The 18,442-nt window shown below is 37.4% G+C and overlaps 1 protein-coding gene and 1 long non-coding RNA gene across 2 annotated transcripts in view; both read left to right on the plus strand.

The window, feature by feature from the left end:
* Positions 1 to 18,442, plus strand: part of PDZRN4 (PDZ domain containing ring finger 4) — a 430,067-nt gene that overhangs the window by 185,520 nt on the left and 226,105 nt on the right. The window lies entirely within an intron of this gene.
* LOC129652351 (uncharacterized) lies at positions 14,398 to 16,600 on the plus strand. Its single transcript, XR_008714534.1, has 3 exons — positions 14,398 to 14,587; positions 15,497 to 15,597; positions 16,571 to 16,600. It is a non-coding gene; the product is annotated as an uncharacterized LOC129652351 (long non-coding RNA).

Consider the following 18,442-nt stretch of genomic DNA (forward strand, 5'->3'; position numbering starts at 1 on the left):
TTCACAAAGAGTCGGACACAACTGAGTGACTGAACTGAACTGAACTGAATTTGCCTTGATTCGTGTACCTAACATTCCAGATTACTATGCAATATTATTCTTTACAGCATCAGACTTTACTTCCATCACCAGTCACATCCACGACTGGGTGTTGTTTTTGCTTTGCTCCATCTCGTCAGACTTTCACTTTTCACTTTCATGCTTTGGAGAAGGAAATGGCAACCCACTCCAGTGTTCTTGCCTGGAGAATCCCAGGGACGGCAGAGCCTGGTGTGCTGCTGTTTGTGGGGTCGCACAGAGTCAGACATGACTGAAGTGACTTAGCAGCAGCAGCAGCAGCTTCATTCTTTCTGGAGTTATTTCTCCACTCATCTCCAGTAGCATATTGGGCACCTACCGACCTGGGGAATTCATCTCTCAGTGTCCTATATTTTTACCTTTTCATACAGTTCATGGGGTCCTCAAGGCAAGAATACTGAAGTGGTTTGCCATTCCATTCTCCAGTGGACCACATTTTGTCAGAACTCTCCACCATGACCCGTTCATCTTGGGCGGCCCTACAGGGCATGGCTCAGTTTCACTGAGTTAGACAAGGCTGTGGTCCAGGTGATCAGTTTGGTTAGTTTTCTGTGATAGTGGTTTTCATTCTGTTGGCCCTCTGATGGATAAGGATAAGAAGCATATGGAAGCTTCCTGGTGGGAGAGACTGACTGAGGGGGAAACTGGGTCTTGTTCTGATGTGTGGGGCCATGCTCAGTAAATCTTTAATCCAATTGTCTGTTGATGGGCGGGGCTGTGTTCCCTCCCTGTTGTTTCATCTGAGGCCTTTACCTTTGTTTATTTTCTGTTCTCTTTGCCATCTGAATTCTCTTTCCTGGTTTAAGAATTCATTCCATATGAGTAGTGGCTCAGAGGTTAAAGCGTCTGCCCATAATGTGGGAGACCTGGGTTGGATCCCTGGGTTGGGAAGATCCTCTGGAGAAGGAAGTGGCAACCCACTCCAGTATTCTTGCCTGGAGAATCCCATGGATGGAGGAGTCTGGTGGGCTACAGTCCACGGGGTCACAAAGAGTCAGACACGACTGAGCAAGCGATTTAACTTTTATTTATTTTTAAGGAAGCTAACTTACTTCTTACTCTATAACTTGGAAAGTCTCACTACTTGCTCCTCACTCTTACACCAAAAGATAGTGCATAGACATAGGTTTGGTCCGCCAGAAGGCTTGTTTGGAACATGGAATCATAAACAGGGTGCCTTCCATAATGAGGTATCCATTCTGGAACAGGAAGCAGCTATATGCATTTGCTGTGGCATGAATGGCAGCGTACTCAGTGTTGACATCAGCAGTCTGGTGACAGGAGTGGAAGGCTATGACATCAGAGGTGGATCAGTGTCCTCACCAAAACAGTTTGGTGGCACAATTTTGAGCTGGTTTGGGCTGTCTGGCCTCTCTTCTTTATTTCCGTCTTTTGAGCCAGGTTCTAATGACTATTCAACTATTATGTGAGCAACCCAATGATCCTTCTAACAAATGCCTTTTCTGCTTTAACTAGTTAGAGTAGTTTTGTGATACCTAAAATTATTACAAGTGGAAGAGTTTAGGGTAAAATTATGAGAGCTTTTAATGTCAGCCTAAGGAATTTAAGCATTATAGGAAATTACCAGTGTTAAATGGTTTTGAGCAGTAGGATGGCATTACCTACTAAGTGATGCTTTATGAAGATTAATGTCAGTGTTATGTAGGTTGAATAATTTGAGATAGAGACACTATAGCTAGAAAGGTAATATAGGAGATGTGGGTCATATTAGCAAGGGATCTAGTTTTCAGGGGAAGAAGTTAAACAGGTTGAATTTGAGTAATTTGACCAGTGAATGTATAATCAGATAATAACATTATGGGATTCAGCATAGATCAGAAAAGTGAGTCCAAACTTTAATAATAATAATGTGTGTTACTGTTCTAAGCAAAGTCATTATTGCTCTGATAAAGAATTACAGAGCATTGGGCCTCTATATCGGAGAAGGCAATGGCACCCCACTCCAGTACTCTTGCCTGGAAAATTCCATGGATGGAGGAGCCTGGTAGGCTGCAGTCCATTGGGTTGCTAAGAGTCGGACACGACTGAGCGACTTCACTTTGACTTTTCACTTTTATGCATTGGAGAAGGAAATGGCAACCCACTCCAGTGTTCTTGCCTGGAGAATCCCAGGGACGGGGGAGCCAGGGGGCTGCCGTCTATGGGGTCGCACAGAGTCAGACACGACTGAAGCGACTTAGCAGCAGCAACAGCAGGGCCTCTATATATAAACTACGTAAACTACTCTGACAGGCCTGAGAGCTAACACATGGATCACACACAGGGGCAGTGGCTCAATCTGACAGTGGTTCTCTCTTTTCAGTTTTGCCTCACTTGCAATATGTATTTGAATCAGGGGGCAGAAGACATGTGCCCATCGAGAAAGAACCAAAAATGATTAAATAAGCCCTTTCTCCTGCAGTCCCCTACTCAAATGCATTTACCTAGGAGTCTTCTTTTGTAGAAAGTAAAAAAAAAAAAAAAAGAACAGAAACAAATACTGGCTACCCTTATGTTATAGGCTGATAGAAAATGAATTCATAAAAATAGAACAAGAAGAATCATCCAGGAAGCATCAGGATTGCCAGAACTCTTGGCAGCTGAATTCTACCTCCCTATTTTAATATCTAGAAACCTACTCAGAAAGTGAGGCAGGATTTTATAAATAGTATAAAATATCAGGCTTAAAGAGATTCCTTTATTTTGCACCTAAAATCCCTGAGATAGTAGAGGACAGAGGAGCCTGGCATGCTGCAATCAATGGGGTACACAGAGCTGGACACAACTTAGTGACCGAACAACAAAACAACAAAAAATCCTCACACTGCTTAACAAGAACTTTAACTCCTTTCAGTTAGGATATTCAAGGATGATATTGTACATAAAGGACACTCTTCCCTAGCACTCTGATTAAACAAAAAATTTCAAAAACAGCTTTCTGGATCTTCCAGAATAAAGGGCAAGTGATAGCATTAAAAGGCTTCAAGTTGTATTCCCCTATTTATTACTGTAATGTAGTGAATTGAAAACTAGATAAATTCCATGTCGTTGATGCAAAACACCGAGTTGTGGGGCAAAGCACCATAGCATTTAGTCAAGAGTCTTGTTTTGCCACCAATTGTTTGCTTTGAAGATTTTCTTGCCTTTTCTCCACCTCAGTTTTCTTCTCTCATATGGGACAAGATCATTGAGGGCCTTTGCAGAAAAGATTGAGAAATTGAAGGAAAATAAAATTGGCGATGAGAGGGAATGAACAGATGATGCTGCAGGATGAAACTGCAGCCTTCAGAGCAGAAGTTGAGAACAGTTGCTACTTTGTTTAAAGGTCATCGCTCACATTTCAATAGGAATGGGTGGTGATGTCACATTTTGAACCTGTTGTCTTTGTCTAGGGTGGGCCCTACCCTTTTCTACCAGTTATCTGTTTACCTTTTAACATAATTAGGCAGAGCAGATTGGTATTTAGTTTTGTTCTGACAACAGCAAATTAGGCTTAACTCTTTAATTACAATGAGAAGGAAATCACCTTTCTGATATCCTTCAATTAGCTCAAGCAGCTGTTAAGTTATAATTAAAATTTCACATGGATCATTTGAGTTCTTGGAATGTTTCCATTTAATAACAAAACATTTGCATATATGCATTCAGTTTTCAACAACCTTTTCAAATCTGTCAATGGTAAACCAAGAACACTGATACAGTATTAAACAAAATCTTTGTCATCTTGTAAGCAGACAGCTGGGTCCTACAAAATGAAAAATGGAGATAGAAGAAGGTGATCAAAAAATATTAGTTCCTCCAAATTTTCTGGAGCTTGTTCATGGAATTAAATTTTTGTCTAATTTATAGTTCTCCAAGAGGGGAGAAAAACACTAACCAGGAGTGAGTGGTTATTTGGTGTTTAACAAATGGGTGCCTGCATTATATGCATCCCATTATTCAGGGCAACAACAGTCATCCACCATGTCTTTACAACTGGATTCTTGTCTCCATGGACTTTTAAAAATATAAATGTGAGGGGGGAAATTACATGTAAAAACTCAAATATTTCTTTTCTTTTATTTCTATATTATCCTGAGAATTGAGTTCACTAAAATAATTACTCTCTTTGAGTTGCTCTGGCCAATATCTCTGATACAGCTATGGATTTAACTATTAATATGTATATAAAAACAAGGTGAAAGAATAAACATGTTAAACATGCTTAGAATTTATATTTTGTATTTTGAAACACTAAATGCTGATTAAATTAAACAGAATCCAACTGAAGCATCACAGGAATATTTTTTAAATTATGTGTAAAAACTTGAGTTTATGGAAACTGAATGGCAGAAAACTGATTACAAGAGGACATAAATCTTTTCTCTGTTTCTTAAGATATAATTTGTATTTTCTATTCTTTAACATTAGTGGGAAGAATTGATTTTCTAAAAATCTGTTGGCTAATAACAGTGTTGGGTGGTTAAGCTTTTAGAATCTATATCCAAGTCCCAAAAACTATTTTTAACAAGCCAGGATTCTATCCATGCTTACTCATTGATAGTCTGTATCGACAAGTAGAATTCTATATTGGCTAAGAACCTAATGATGTCTTCCCAACCCTCAATCTGTAATGTACACTATTGAATTTAAACCACCAAGATAATTGTGTTCCTGGGAATTAAAGAATGCATGTAGAGAAAGAAGAGAGATGAAAGAGCAACGTCTACTATCACAATCGTACCAGTGTGCACACTTTGGGGGCCACCAGCTGTTATCTGCACATTTTCCATCTGCCTTTACTAATTTTATTATGACCTTTTAGAACTGACTTCATCTGGTAGAGAGTTGGCTCTGACACATTCATTTAGTCAATTTTATCTTTGAACAACTAAAGAGAAGAATGAGTAGCAAGTAGGAGTCTATGCAGGAAAATGTTCCAAACTAATATCCCATTATTCTTTTGTTAGGAAATAACGTTGTTGAGTGATTTTAAGATTCAGCTCAAATACTTACTAATTGGCAAATCCACAGGCTACTTTAGGGAATTGGTGTTAGAGATAAACTCTCAAGCAGTTCAGGATTGTTTGGAAAATGTTTGTTTAAAGAGTTTTTTTACATTTTATGCAGATGAAAATCAGAATCCTAGAAGGTAATTCCCTTTATTCTGACTTCAAATCTAGAAAGATTTACATTAACTTTTCTTTCATTGCCTTTTCCCTCATACACACACACACACACACACACACACACATACACACTCAACACCTTATTAAGAACAAAGTGTTTAGAACTCTTACTGTGTGCTCTGGTTCACTTACTGTGAACAAATCATTTTATTTATCCCAACAACCCAACAAGCTAGCTTATATTATTGTACATATCATCCATAAGAGAAAACTGAACCCATAAAAGGTTGAATCTATGAGTTTAAATCTACATGAGTCTTAAATCTAAAGCCCATTCTTTGTTCTCTTTACCAAGATGGAGTTATATTCATTAATCATTAATTTTACTAGTTAGGTCTACTTGATCTTTAACTTTTCTGGAGTCTAGGAATACAAAGGTGAGTGAAATGGACATGAACCTCAAGGTTCGAAAGTATGTGAATAGTGTTCTCCTTGTAAATTGATCATACTGTCAATGAGCAATTTCTGCACATTCATAGGCTTTAGTCCTCAGCACATGGTATTCAGTGATGCTACAGAGGCCACCAACAATGATGAGAATCTTCTGAATTCTGTAAGACAGTATGTAGAATCCAGTCTTTGGTGGCTGTGTTAGCCTTAGCTGATCGTTTAGGTGTTGGAGAAGACTCGAGAGTCCCTTGGACTGCAAGGAGATCCAAGTCCATCCTAAAAGAAATCAGTCCTGGGTGTTCTTTGGAAGGACTGATGTTGAAGCTGAAACTCCAATATTTTGGCCACCTGATGCAAAGAGCTGACTCAATTGAAAAGACCCAGATGTTGGGAAAGAGTGAAGGCAGGAGGAGAAGGAGACGACAGAGGATGAGATGGTTAGATGGCATCACTGACTCAATGGACATGAGTTTGGGTAAACTCCAGGAGTTGGTGAAGGACAGGGAAGCCTGGCATGCTGTGGTTCATGGGGTTGCAGAGAGTTGGACATGACTGAGCAACTGAACTGAACTGAACGCCGTACAACCATAGAATGCTGCAGGACCCAGCCATTAGACATGGGGTCAGTTTCTGAGTTGCTCTTGGAATTTTCCTCAGTTTTTTAATAGTCTGCATTCCACTGTGAGTGAGTGAGTGAAGTCGCTCAGTCGTGTCCGACTCTTTGCGACCCCATGGACTGTAGCCTACCAGGCTTCTCCGTCCATGGGATTCTCCAGGCAAGAATACTGGAGTGGGTTACCATTTCCTTCTCCAGAGGATCTTCCTGACCCAGGAATTGAACCTGGGTCTCCCGCATTGGAGGCAGACGCTTTAACCTCTGAGCCACCTATTCCACTGAGCCAACTTTTAAGGGGAGAATACTCTCTGTAGTTCATCCTTAGTTACAGGCTACATGAAAGCCAAAAGGAAGTTTTTGATGTCTTTTGTTCCCACCAAGATAAAGGATAATACCCTTACCCTGACTCATGCCTGGGGACAATCTGGAAGAAGGGAAGATGTTAAACACTAGGGATCTAAGTCTGAAAAAATTTTATTCTGAGCAATGTGAATTTACAGATTTGTCATAATGCTTTAGAGGAGCTTGCTCCATTAGTAGGACTTGATGTTGAAAATGTTAAGAGTATAGAGTATAGCACAAATAGAAACAAAGCAAAGCCTCTGAATTGTAGCCATTTGCACACCATTTATATACTAGCTATTTGTTTATCAGCAGCTACTTCCATCCAGTTAGATATGCTAAATAGAAGAATTATATACAGAATTGCTGGAACTCATATACAGTTGCCTCAGCATAGGAAGAGAGTCTTCTGATTAAATACTGTATTCCAGGGTGTAATCAATAATTTTCCTAATTATTATTCTTATTGAACATCATCATTATTATTACTCTATCTTTTATTTAGGTCTTACAATGTGCCAGGTATTATCCCAGGCGGTCCCCATACACTCCATCCTCATACACACTCAATCTTCTCCATTGTGTAGATGAGAAAACTAAAGCTGGGAGAGGGTGACTGACTTGCTCAGTGGCCCCCCCCCCCCCCCAGTGTGTGGCAGAGACTGGCAGAACTATGGTCTGTTGATATCACAGATGCTTCTTACCTTGAACTAATGTTCCTCACAGAAAGGCTGTTCTGCCCTGGCTGCTGTAGGTCACCCACATGTGGAACCTGCATGTTCTTATTTATGGACTCTCTAAAGTTTTTCTTTGTTAAGTTTTATTTCTGTTACATGTTTCTTATGTTTTTCTTTGACTCTAAAGCACAGATCTATAGATTAGCATATTTTGTGTAGATATTTTTATCTTCTAGTTTTATAGTAATTTAAGGATTGTGAGCACATGTCAAAGTGAGGTTATAATTTTTTCTTTTACAAGTAGTCACTCACTAGAGATTTTTTTCTTCTGGGTTTCATTACTTAAGTATTTCTCAAATAACTATGCCTTTAATTATTGAATTTAATAATGGAAGCTCTGTGATTGATTTTTCTAAAAAAGTTTAGAGAATTGAACTAAATGATAGTCACAGTTATATTACCTAAGACTTCTCTGTCCCTCTCTAATCATTATTTATATTTTATTGATAACTAGGTGACTTAGCAAGTCTGTTGATATCTCTGAGCCTTACATTTCTTCTATAGAATAATGTTTCTGATACTTTCTTCAAAGGCATTTTCAATCACCAAGTCTCTGCTACTGCTAAGTCACTTCAGTCGTGTCTGACTCTGTGCGACCCCATAGACGGCAGCCCACCAGGCTCCCCTGTCCCTGGGATTCTCCAGGCAAGAACACTGGAGTGGGTTGCCATTTCCTTCTCCAATGCATGAAAGTGAAAAGTGAAAGTGAAGTTGCTCCGTCGTGTCTGACTCTTAGCAACCCCACGGACTGCAGCCTACCAGGCTCCTCCATCCATGGAATTTTCCAGGCAAGAGTACTGGAGTGGGATGCCATTGCCTTCTTCCACCAAGTCTCTAGTATTCTTTTAAGCCTTTGAAGGAAGGACCTGGTTAATTGTTTTATGGTGGAGAAGAGTTTGGAAATGAAATTGGAAGACTAGAAATCTATTAAATATATACGTTAGGTTAGAAGTGGGACACTTCCATATTCAAATTAATACATTTATATAAAAAATAAATAAATACCCACCCATTCCTAATATTAATAACCTTTAAGTTCTCTCTTCAAAAAGGCAATCAGTTATAGGCAACTCTCACTTGCAGTTAATAAACCAAAGCTCTATCAGGCTAGAATCTATTGCAACTTAAGACCAGCAGTTAAAATACAATAGATAAGTAGATTGCTCTGTGTTATAGGTTTCTCCAAGACATTTAGTGTGACAATTAAAAAATAATAATAATTTCTAAGAAGTAGCGGTGGATTTTGCTAAAGGGATAATTGATAAAGATTTCCACAAAGAATAATCAACACATGCCTGCATACTGGTACTTTCTAGGTCAGCCGTCTTTGGTATTCATTGTAAGCATCATTCAATATGACAATTATAGTATTTGGTTATTACTTAATATGATATATGTCTTTTTTCTATTGAGATTAACTCAATGGACATAAAAACTATGTCTTATGCTTCTTTGCATTCCCCTACAATATGTTGCATAGAGCTAAACATATCATAACATTATAATAAATATTTACAGGATTGGATAAATTTATATTAGAAATGTTATTGATATATTTTGCTTAAAGCAAGAAATGTCTCTAAATAATAGTTATTCTAATGTTGCTATATATTCCATATTCCAGTTTCTAAATCATACATTGAAAATACTTTTTGGACAATGTTTAGATACAGGCCTCCGTTTTTCTTGGTGCATTAGTTATCATGTGAGAATCCTTATAGTGGAAACTTATTATGCAGAAATCGAGCCCCAGTATCTGAGATGCAATTCCAGCATACTGGGAGTAAGTCGTAGGCATCTTTACTTTTAAAAGCACCACAAGTGATACTAAGGTACAGGCAAATTGAAAAAAACTGAAAACTAATGTAGGGTGACCACAAAGAATTCTATAGAAACTGTCCTGAGGCATCACATAGTTATTTGGTTAAAAAAAATAATAATAATTGACTTACTTTTTATATATTTTTAGTAAACTGAATAGAGTAAAAGCATAATTGTCACATTAGTAGACTGCTTGAAATAGACTTGACTAAAAATTACCTTTACGCATATACTAGACCATTGAAGATAGGGAGAGTACAAACATCAACATCTGAAACATTCATGTCCATTGATGATTATCTCCCCTGCGTTACACAAGGTTTTCTACTTAACTTCAGGGTCAGAAAAGCAAAGCAACAAAATAGAAAATCTATGGATTGTTTCAAAGAATTATTTATTTATGTACATAAGTATGTATATAACATATATCTACACATATGTAGATATATAATACATACAAGTACATATATTTATATGTTAAGGACTTTTAAGCATCTCATACAGGTTTTTCTTTGACTCTAAAGTATATTTTGGCTGAGTCCCTTTGCTGTCCACCTGAAATTATCACAACACTACTAATCAGCTACTGCTGCTGCTAAGTCGCTTCAGTCGTGTCCGACTCTGTGCGACCCCATAGACGGCGGCCCACCAGGCTCCCCTGTCCCTGGGATTCTCCAGGCAAGAGTACTGGAGTGGGGTGCCATTGCCTTCTCCACTAATCAGCTACACTCCAATATAAAATAAAAAATAATAATAAAGTATAAGGTATTTCGTCTGATGTGGATTCTTTTCTCTTTCAGTTGCATGAAAAATTTGCATGCTGGTTTACAGATTTACATACCACTGTATGGTTTGTTAATTTTGTCTTTTAAGAATCCAGGAAGGAAGAAAGTACATAACAAGATTGTATAAATAATGAACAAATCATATAAGTCACTTTCAGTAACCTCATTCTGAAATTTAGATGTTATTCCATTTAATTTTAATAGAAAGTCATTGGACATGCTAATAAAATATATTGTCAAGGTTCTTTTCTAATATAATAGAACAAAACAATAAAATTTCCGCACAAACTTCACTTTTCATTTTTACTCAAAACATGCAGAAAAGGCAACTTGTCTGTGAATTGGTATTGAGCTTGCTTGTTATGAGTTATGGATGTTTTAGCAATAAAATTTGGCTTTCTGGAACAAATGGGTGTTCAAACCTGATTTTATTAGTGTAGTTGAACATTGTGGAACTAAAACAGGGAAATTTCTGCATATTGCTACAATTTGAGGCCATATGGATCATAAACTTTTCTATTTATATTTCACTGATGGACATAAATGGCATTATCTCATCAGGAAAAGAAGGGAGGCAAGGAATACACAACTTTAGTTTAGAAACTGTACATCTTGTTACTGAATGTCAGATAAAGGTGAAGCTTTTACATAGGAGGCCCCTTGATTTAGTACCTTTAATGCGCAGAGGAAGGGATGTGCAGGGAGCATCATTAGCGTGGCAGGGTGAAGGGGGCAACACGTATCTTCTGCTGCTCTGGGAAAGAGGATGGATCTGGGACAGCTCTGATGTCAGAACCTCCATCACCTTTCTCACAGATGATGTAGATTTTAATTGTACTCCAGGCTGACTCGCATCGCACCAGCTCCTACGTGACATTGAGATAGATGAAGCCATTTGTTGGCATTATCAGAGCCAGCTGTGTGCTTGGCTGCAGCTACAGTAGGCATTTTATCTCATGCATAATCCTCTCATTGAGAGGGGATCACAAGCATCCGAACCATATGGCAAATAATTTTATTATGATCAAAAAAGGACTCTTGAAGCTAGTTAAACAGAAGAGTCCTTGAAATTCAATCAGAAGAAGGTTTATTTTCATGTCACACCATCATCCTAAATGAATTGTTAGTACTGCTACAATAAATAGAACCAAGACTCTCTGCAATGCTTGCAAAGTGAGAATAAACTTAAAATTACTTCACCTGCAAGTTTTTAGTCTTCTCAATTTTGAAGAATTGATTTGGATTTAGAGGAGAGAGTTTGGATTTCTAAGACTGAAGGCAGCTCCTGATTTAAAATAATTATGATGATAATACCTCTTCAAACATGAGAACCTCAAACCAAATGAGACAAACTTGAGTTTATACCCTTCATGAATTTATATCCTCAAACTTGAGTTTATATCCTAACAGCTATATAACATAAAGGCTAATCATTTTTTCTTTAGGGCAAGTAAAGTTTTAAAAGAAAGAAAGAAAATCTGTTATTTCACAGGTCACCTAATGATCCCGTAAGTTTAGCATACATCTTCAAAGGAAAGAAGCAAACTTGTCTTTTCCACATGGTGTGATTTCCTGCACATTGTCAAGGAAATGCATGGATCTCCATAGCAAAGGCATGTAATCCGCTGCCCTTCTGTCCAAGGAAGTGATGGGAAGCAGCTGTTATAGGACAAGCCAGTTCTGCTTAAGGGGAATTGTGTGAGGCTGTGGCAAGCAGGTTAGTTGTTCCATCAGACTAGAATTGCTTCCAGCTATCATATTCCTACATTAATTGTGACTTTTATTAATCACAAAGGGTGTTTCAAAACTCTAGTTCAAATGTTACAAGGCCATAAAACAGCAACTTGCCTAATCTTACCTTGTATGTGGTGTGTGTGTTTTGTTCTTTTATTATGGTTTTTCTTTCCAGAGGAAAATGTATAAGATTTAGGCCTCAGGGCACCAGTTAGTGATGTAAAGGCATTATCAGCAACTTCCACATCACAGTTTGAGAATATAAAGTATCACAAGCTCCAGATGGCAACAACTGCCTTATCTGGAGACTAGTTTTTTATTTGATATTTTATTGACAAATAATAAAGCTAGTAATTGGACTGGGAGAGGAATAGACCCACCTAATTTACAGGAACCTTAATTTTCTACTACTGAATGCCTGAAGTAGCCTTTTGTTCTTATCACCTCCTCATGAGTAAATCAGAGTACCTGGCTGAACTCTTCAAATGATTTAAAATGTATATTTTTCTTTTCATTGTTTAAGAGCATGTTTGAAAAAAAATATGGTTATGTTGTGAATTATGACAGTGATTCCTTAAAATGAGAAAAAACAAAAGCAGCAACATGTGATCCTGATGGTAAAGCCGGGATATATTTTTTTGGGAAGTTTTCCTAAGTCCTTATTCCCAACTAAGGGGTGTGTACCAAGCTGGTAGAAAAAGCCGGCAGAAGAGCAAGACTAGCTTCTAGTAACTGCCAGAGACAGGTATTCCAGCCCAAGAAATGGGCAAGAGGCACATCTCATTCTTCCAACTTCCTCATCAAACTTGGCAATTTAACAAAAAGAAAAAGGGGGAAAAAGAAAAATATTATTACATTGGGCCTTAATCTGCTTGCTTATTATTAAAGTAGACATTGTATAATCTCATTCTTGCACTGTTTAAGGTCTCCCCAGTCCCTGTCATGGTACAAGGAAGATAATGGAGATTTGGTTGTGCTATGGCAAAGAAAAGGCATTCAGCGCCTTATGAACTTTGTTAGTTTGGAACATCCAATATATTGTCTGGCTAAATGAAATGTCTGATTTTATGTGGGAAAATCCTGGTTATTTTTAAAATGTTTTGTTTTTTTCCTCTCAGAAGCAATTTACACAGTGTTGAATGATCATTATCTGCTATATGCATTCCAAAAGTTTTTGCTAACTATGTAGTATTTCATGCTACTCACTTCACAGGGATTTCACTGGCAATGAAGGTTGTAGATAAATAATGGATGAAGAGGGGTGACAGGGCCTGAGCACGGGGGACTTGACAGATTATCCTGTGATGTATTACAATTAGATATGCATCAGTGTCACTTCATTTATTCAACTAGGAAGAGTGCATAACTCTTTGAAGGTAGATTTATGAAGAGCTTTAGTCATGTCTTTTCAAAATTTAGAATTGACTTTTGAGCATCTCTAACAGCTTTCTAAATCACCTACCCTTTATTTTTTTAAGTTGGAATTTTTAAAAATCTTTATGCACTAGTTCAAATTTTTGATTGTATATTTTATTTGTGCTCAAGGCAGTTGCTGTTGACAGATCATGTTGTCACCAGCTGGTCAGCAGACCGAATGGGCCTTTGGAAAGAGAGAGCGTGGGATTGTTGTGCAGGAATTATAGGTGCTAAATCGATGGCAAATAGTAGACATGGTAATAAAGAGCAGTTTTTTCCATTAGAAAGATTATGCACATGCTTTCCAAGTAGGCATTGGCTTTTTCTTTTTGCAAATGAGATGCCAGTGGGGAGAAAAATATAAATCCTGGCAGTTAAGAAGCACTTTTAAATGGTACCCTTTATACCAATGAAGTTTTCCTAGCCCCCTAGGGTGAATTACATAAATTAGCAAAGACACAAAAGCCTAGGCCCTAAAATCGTGAGGGCAGTTGAAGCCAATCAGAATTTTAAATGTATTACATTTTGTTTCTTTTTCACATATTTTTTGTTTGAAAAAGATCTGTGGCAGATGATTCTATTCTCTTAGAACTCAGTGATACAAGAAATAACAAAAGATATTGGGATTAGCTAAGAGAAAATTTGCTATTGTTAACTGTGAGGGAGGCCCATACTGATTATTTTTATGGACCCTAAGTTTCTAGCAAACTATTTTTCTAGTTTCTCCTAGATCATGTTAAATCAGGTCACTGAGAACTTAAGTATGTAATAAGCACACATCATTTCTGCTACTGTAGTGTATTTCTTAATAGCATTTAAATAGGTGTTTTAAAAATAATGATTGCAAAAACTCCCAACCTCTGTGGCCAGAGTGAACCTCATTTTTGAGAAATTTAATTCTGAGATTCATAACTTGATGAAACCTTCTTGAATAACCTCTCATTAAAAAATAAATTATGTTGATTCCCCCTGAATGTTTATTTTTTGGCAAAGGAAAGTGTATTGTGTAATGCACAGTAACTGGTTACAAAAACAGAAGGAACCCAGAATTATCAAAACTTCCCCTTCCCCCTTTTAGCCCAAATCAATCTTTCCAGGGGTCTGAATAAACCTTGTCACTGGAGGACAACTTTTACATTCTTCAGATAAGGGCAGCTCAGTTTGTGGTCAAATTATACTAGTAGCAAAACTGATCAGAGCAAACAAGGTTTCTGAGGATTCACTCACTCTTGTAAAAGCTGATTATAATTGATGAACGACCAGCTTGCTAGACCCTGACAGGCTGGTTGCCTGGCCTTTGCTCTCTGCCAGTTCAAGCCTTACAAGTGTGAAATAGCCAATTACTGGAATACCTATTGAAAGTAATAGGCCAATGAGCAAATTGCTACTGTGGGACTGTGGCAGTGTAGATGGAAGGAGGCCAAGATAAAGTTCTGCTCTGAGCAGCTGCTCCCAACACAGATTGCTAATACTATTGGATGACCAAGAGATGAGAGCAAGGTATTTTCCCATTCAAACCGCAAGTGTCCTGCCTTGTATTGACTTAAAGTTTATGATGCATGATACCATCTTGTTTCCCAGGTCCTAATTTGCTGAAATAAATCCTCCTTTTAAAAGGTAGTTAAATAGGTAATAAGGATAGTCACGGCCATAGATTTTGTGCAAAAGCATTAAATACAATTTTTGCAGGGAATGAAAAGTCATATAGTGTGCAGAGTGTTAATACTTGCCAGCCATTTGCTATTGACAGAACAATTTATCTTGATAAAGGACAGTGAAAAATTCCAATCTATTCACTGACATCACATTATCAGCAGTAATATATGACTGCATCTAAATATAAGGTTGAGATCTGATACAGCTGAAAAGTTCCTGGTAATTTTCCTGTAAATATAATGTGTACTGGACAATGAACAAATGACACATTTACCATGTAACTAGATAACCTATTTTTATGTGAAATTTTAAGTTTTGCTGTGTTTAATGGAATATACAATAATGTTTCCTTTTGAAGGTAACCTGTTTCCTCAGTAAGACTTTAGCAATGAGTATTACTGAGTTTGATAGAGAAGAAAGGATAGACAAAGGTTAATTTTAAACATCTGCACAAGACAATAAGCTCTTTCAGTTTTTACTTCCATAAGAAAATTACCTTAATATTTACTATAATTTTATATTGCAATTATTACTATATATATAGTATTTATACTATATATATAGTGGTATTAGGAAATTATGAATTGTTTTGAATTAAATATTTCTTTTCAAATTGCCCTAGCACAAGTCTGAATGATTTGAAGTGTGTCTGAGTGGGTCAGAATGCAGTCAGATCAAGGTGGGATGACATGGAGCATGAATGGTGCCGGGAAAGGTGATTTAGACTAATGTTTGAGCTCCATTTCTCCCTAGGTTAGACGGCATGCAAGTTCAGCTCAGCAAGATTACAGGAGGCCGAAGGGTACACACACCAAATCACCTCTATGTTCCTATGTACAACTTTGCCTTTGCATGTGAGTCTCAAAGAAGGGAGACTCAAGGCCCTTGTTGCTTAAGATCTGAATCTTGAATTTATTGGTTAAAAAAAAATGTTTATTTTTTACCAAGCCTCTATAAACTTCCATAGTGTCTTTTTTTTTTAATTTTATTTTATTTTTAAACTTTACAATATTGTATTGGTTTTGCCAAATATCGAAATAAATCCGCCACAGGTATACATGTGTTCCCCATCCTGAACCCTCCTCCCTCCTCCCTCCCCATCTCATCCCTCTGGGTCGTCCCAGTGCACCAGCCCCAAGCATCCAGTATCATGCATCGAACCTAGACTGGCGACTCGTTCCATATATGATATTATACGCATTTCAATGCCATTCTCCCAAATCATCCCACCCTCTCCCTCTCCCACAGAGTCCAAAAGATCCATAGTGTCTTATCAGTGCCTTTTCTGCTTTCAATTTGTCTTTCATGAACACTTTCACAAAAGAGATGAGAATTTGCTGTTACTGATATAAAATATCTTGGGAGGATGTAATTGGTGTGAATATGTGTGTTCCATTTCAGTATCACTATTGAAAAAGCCAAAACGTTTACTATTTTTAACGTATGTCTTGCCTGTTTTCAAGAATATTTGAGGAACCTTCAAACTAAATTAAATCATAATATAAAATCTCTTATTTAGTTATTGAAAACAAATAAAAACAAGAAAAAATTTCCAGAGCACGTCCATGAGACAGAAGGAACTATAGCTATCAGGCCATTGAGAGAGAAGCTTTTACCGTAATTGGCATTGAGTTTGGCAATCTGGTTTTGTGGTTGCTATGACAACAGAAGCAAGGTGTACACAGTATAGTGTAGGAAAAAAGTAGTGTCCTGTTTTTCCCATACTCTAATATAATATTCTAATATTCACAGTAAACACTTAATTTGCCTCCTAATCTAATAAATAGAAGTCTCACAGTTTCTCTCTTTCTCTCTCTCCTGTTGAAGAAAAATAAAAACCCAATCCTTCTTTTAAAATGAAGGTGAATGAAGAGAGATCTGAAGAATCCGATCCATCCTCACCACTGACCACTTTTACTTCTGTCTGCCACAAGGTGTCGCTGTTGAAAACAGGACCTGCACAGTCTGCAGTTTTGATGTCTGCCTGTCCACAGCTGTGATACGTTCTTATTGGTTCAAATTCCTGTGTAAATATTATATATATATATTTTTTTTTCTCGAAAAACTAGCTCCAGTCCATCGAGCACTTTTCACTCTTGAGTTTCCGCTTCTAATTCAACCATTTTCCCTCAAGCACACCATCAGTGCCCAGAGACAGATAAAAAAGAGCTTCAGACTCATGCTACACGAGACTGCTAGAATACCTTCCTCATTGAATTTTTCAAGGGCAAGTATTTAATGAGGTTTAGAGGAGCCTGGTGGACTACACCTACACCTACAACCCTACTCCATAGGGTTGAAAAGAGTTGGACATGACTGAGTGAGCACAGTGAGTTATTGCTCACACACACACACTTAGAACAGAGGCAGTGTGCTAAGTTGCTTGTGTCCGACTCTTTGAGACTCTGTGGACTGTAGCCTGCAAGGCTCCTCTATCCATGGGATTCTCCAGGCAAGGTGAGTGGGTTGCCATTTTCTTCAGGGAATTTTCCTGACTCAGGGATGTAACCGATCTCTCTGGTGTCTCCTGCATTGTCAGGCGGGTTCTTTACCACTGGCGCCACCTACTGGGTGTTATAATTGTTATTCAAAAAAAAAGCTAAACCACCTTGAAGTTGAGCACAGGGCCCAGTCCAGCTTTCTCTCTTTCCTTACCTGTAAGTTTTCCTTAGAGACTTTTGACATCTTTATTTTCTGCAGATTTCAGTTGCATTATCTCAATCCATTAAAAAAAATTAATATTAATCTTTAAAAAAGGTGAGATCTTCACCTATTCCACTCAGGTGCTTCTGTAATCTCTCCTTTTCCCTCCTGTGATTGGCAATACAGGTGAAGGTAAGAGGCTCCTCTTGTCCAGAATGTAAAACCCCCATTTTCCTGAGTATTTTTCTGGGACATAGAAATCAGCTGGTGTATATTTGTATAACTGAGAGATTATCCCAGATCCAATTTACAGAACCAATCTCTCAGGTAACTTTCTTTTTTGACTTTGAAGAAAGCCAGCTAACCATTTTTAAGTATCAATGTCTCTTGCTAAAAAGTATTACTCATATTGTATTCACTTTCTACTAGGAGAAAATTTTCTGCAAAGATAATTATTTTCTTGTAATTAGACAATTATTAACGTGTCATATGAAAAGGGTAATCTAATGTCTTCCTTCATTGTGGCCTATGATATGAACTTTATAGGGAAGGGAAAATAATGTTTCTAGATACTATAAACAGTGCTTCATTTTATCTTCACAACCCTCAAGGAAAGTAGAATTATCTTGGTATTTCAGGTTAGGAATCCATGTTCAAAGAGTTTATGTTAATACTCAGAAATCACATGGGAAAATTAGCATGTACCTATAGAAACCAGAATTCAAACACAAGTCACTGCATAATTTTCATGAATTCATCTTATGTACAATGAATTTGCTGAAATCTTTTAATAATCTGTGAATTTATAAGCTCTTTTGGATTTTTTATTCATACAATTATTATACTGTCTGCACATAATGAGGTTTTGTTTCTCCCTTTCCAGTTCTTTTACCTCATGTTTGTTTGTTTGTTTTTCTTTTTTACTGTACTGGCTAAGGCTTCTAGAACAGTCTTAAATACATTACAATTACAAAAAGTAATGACAAACATCCCTCTCTTATTCTTGATTTTAAAGAAAAAGCTTTGTTTTCAATAGTGATTCTAAGATGTGCTATA

Source organism: Bubalus kerabau, chromosome 1, assembly GCF_029407905.1.
Source record: "Bubalus kerabau isolate K-KA32 ecotype Philippines breed swamp buffalo chromosome 1, PCC_UOA_SB_1v2, whole genome shotgun sequence".
NCBI classification, from domain to species: domain Eukaryota; kingdom Metazoa; phylum Chordata; class Mammalia; order Artiodactyla; family Bovidae; genus Bubalus; species Bubalus kerabau.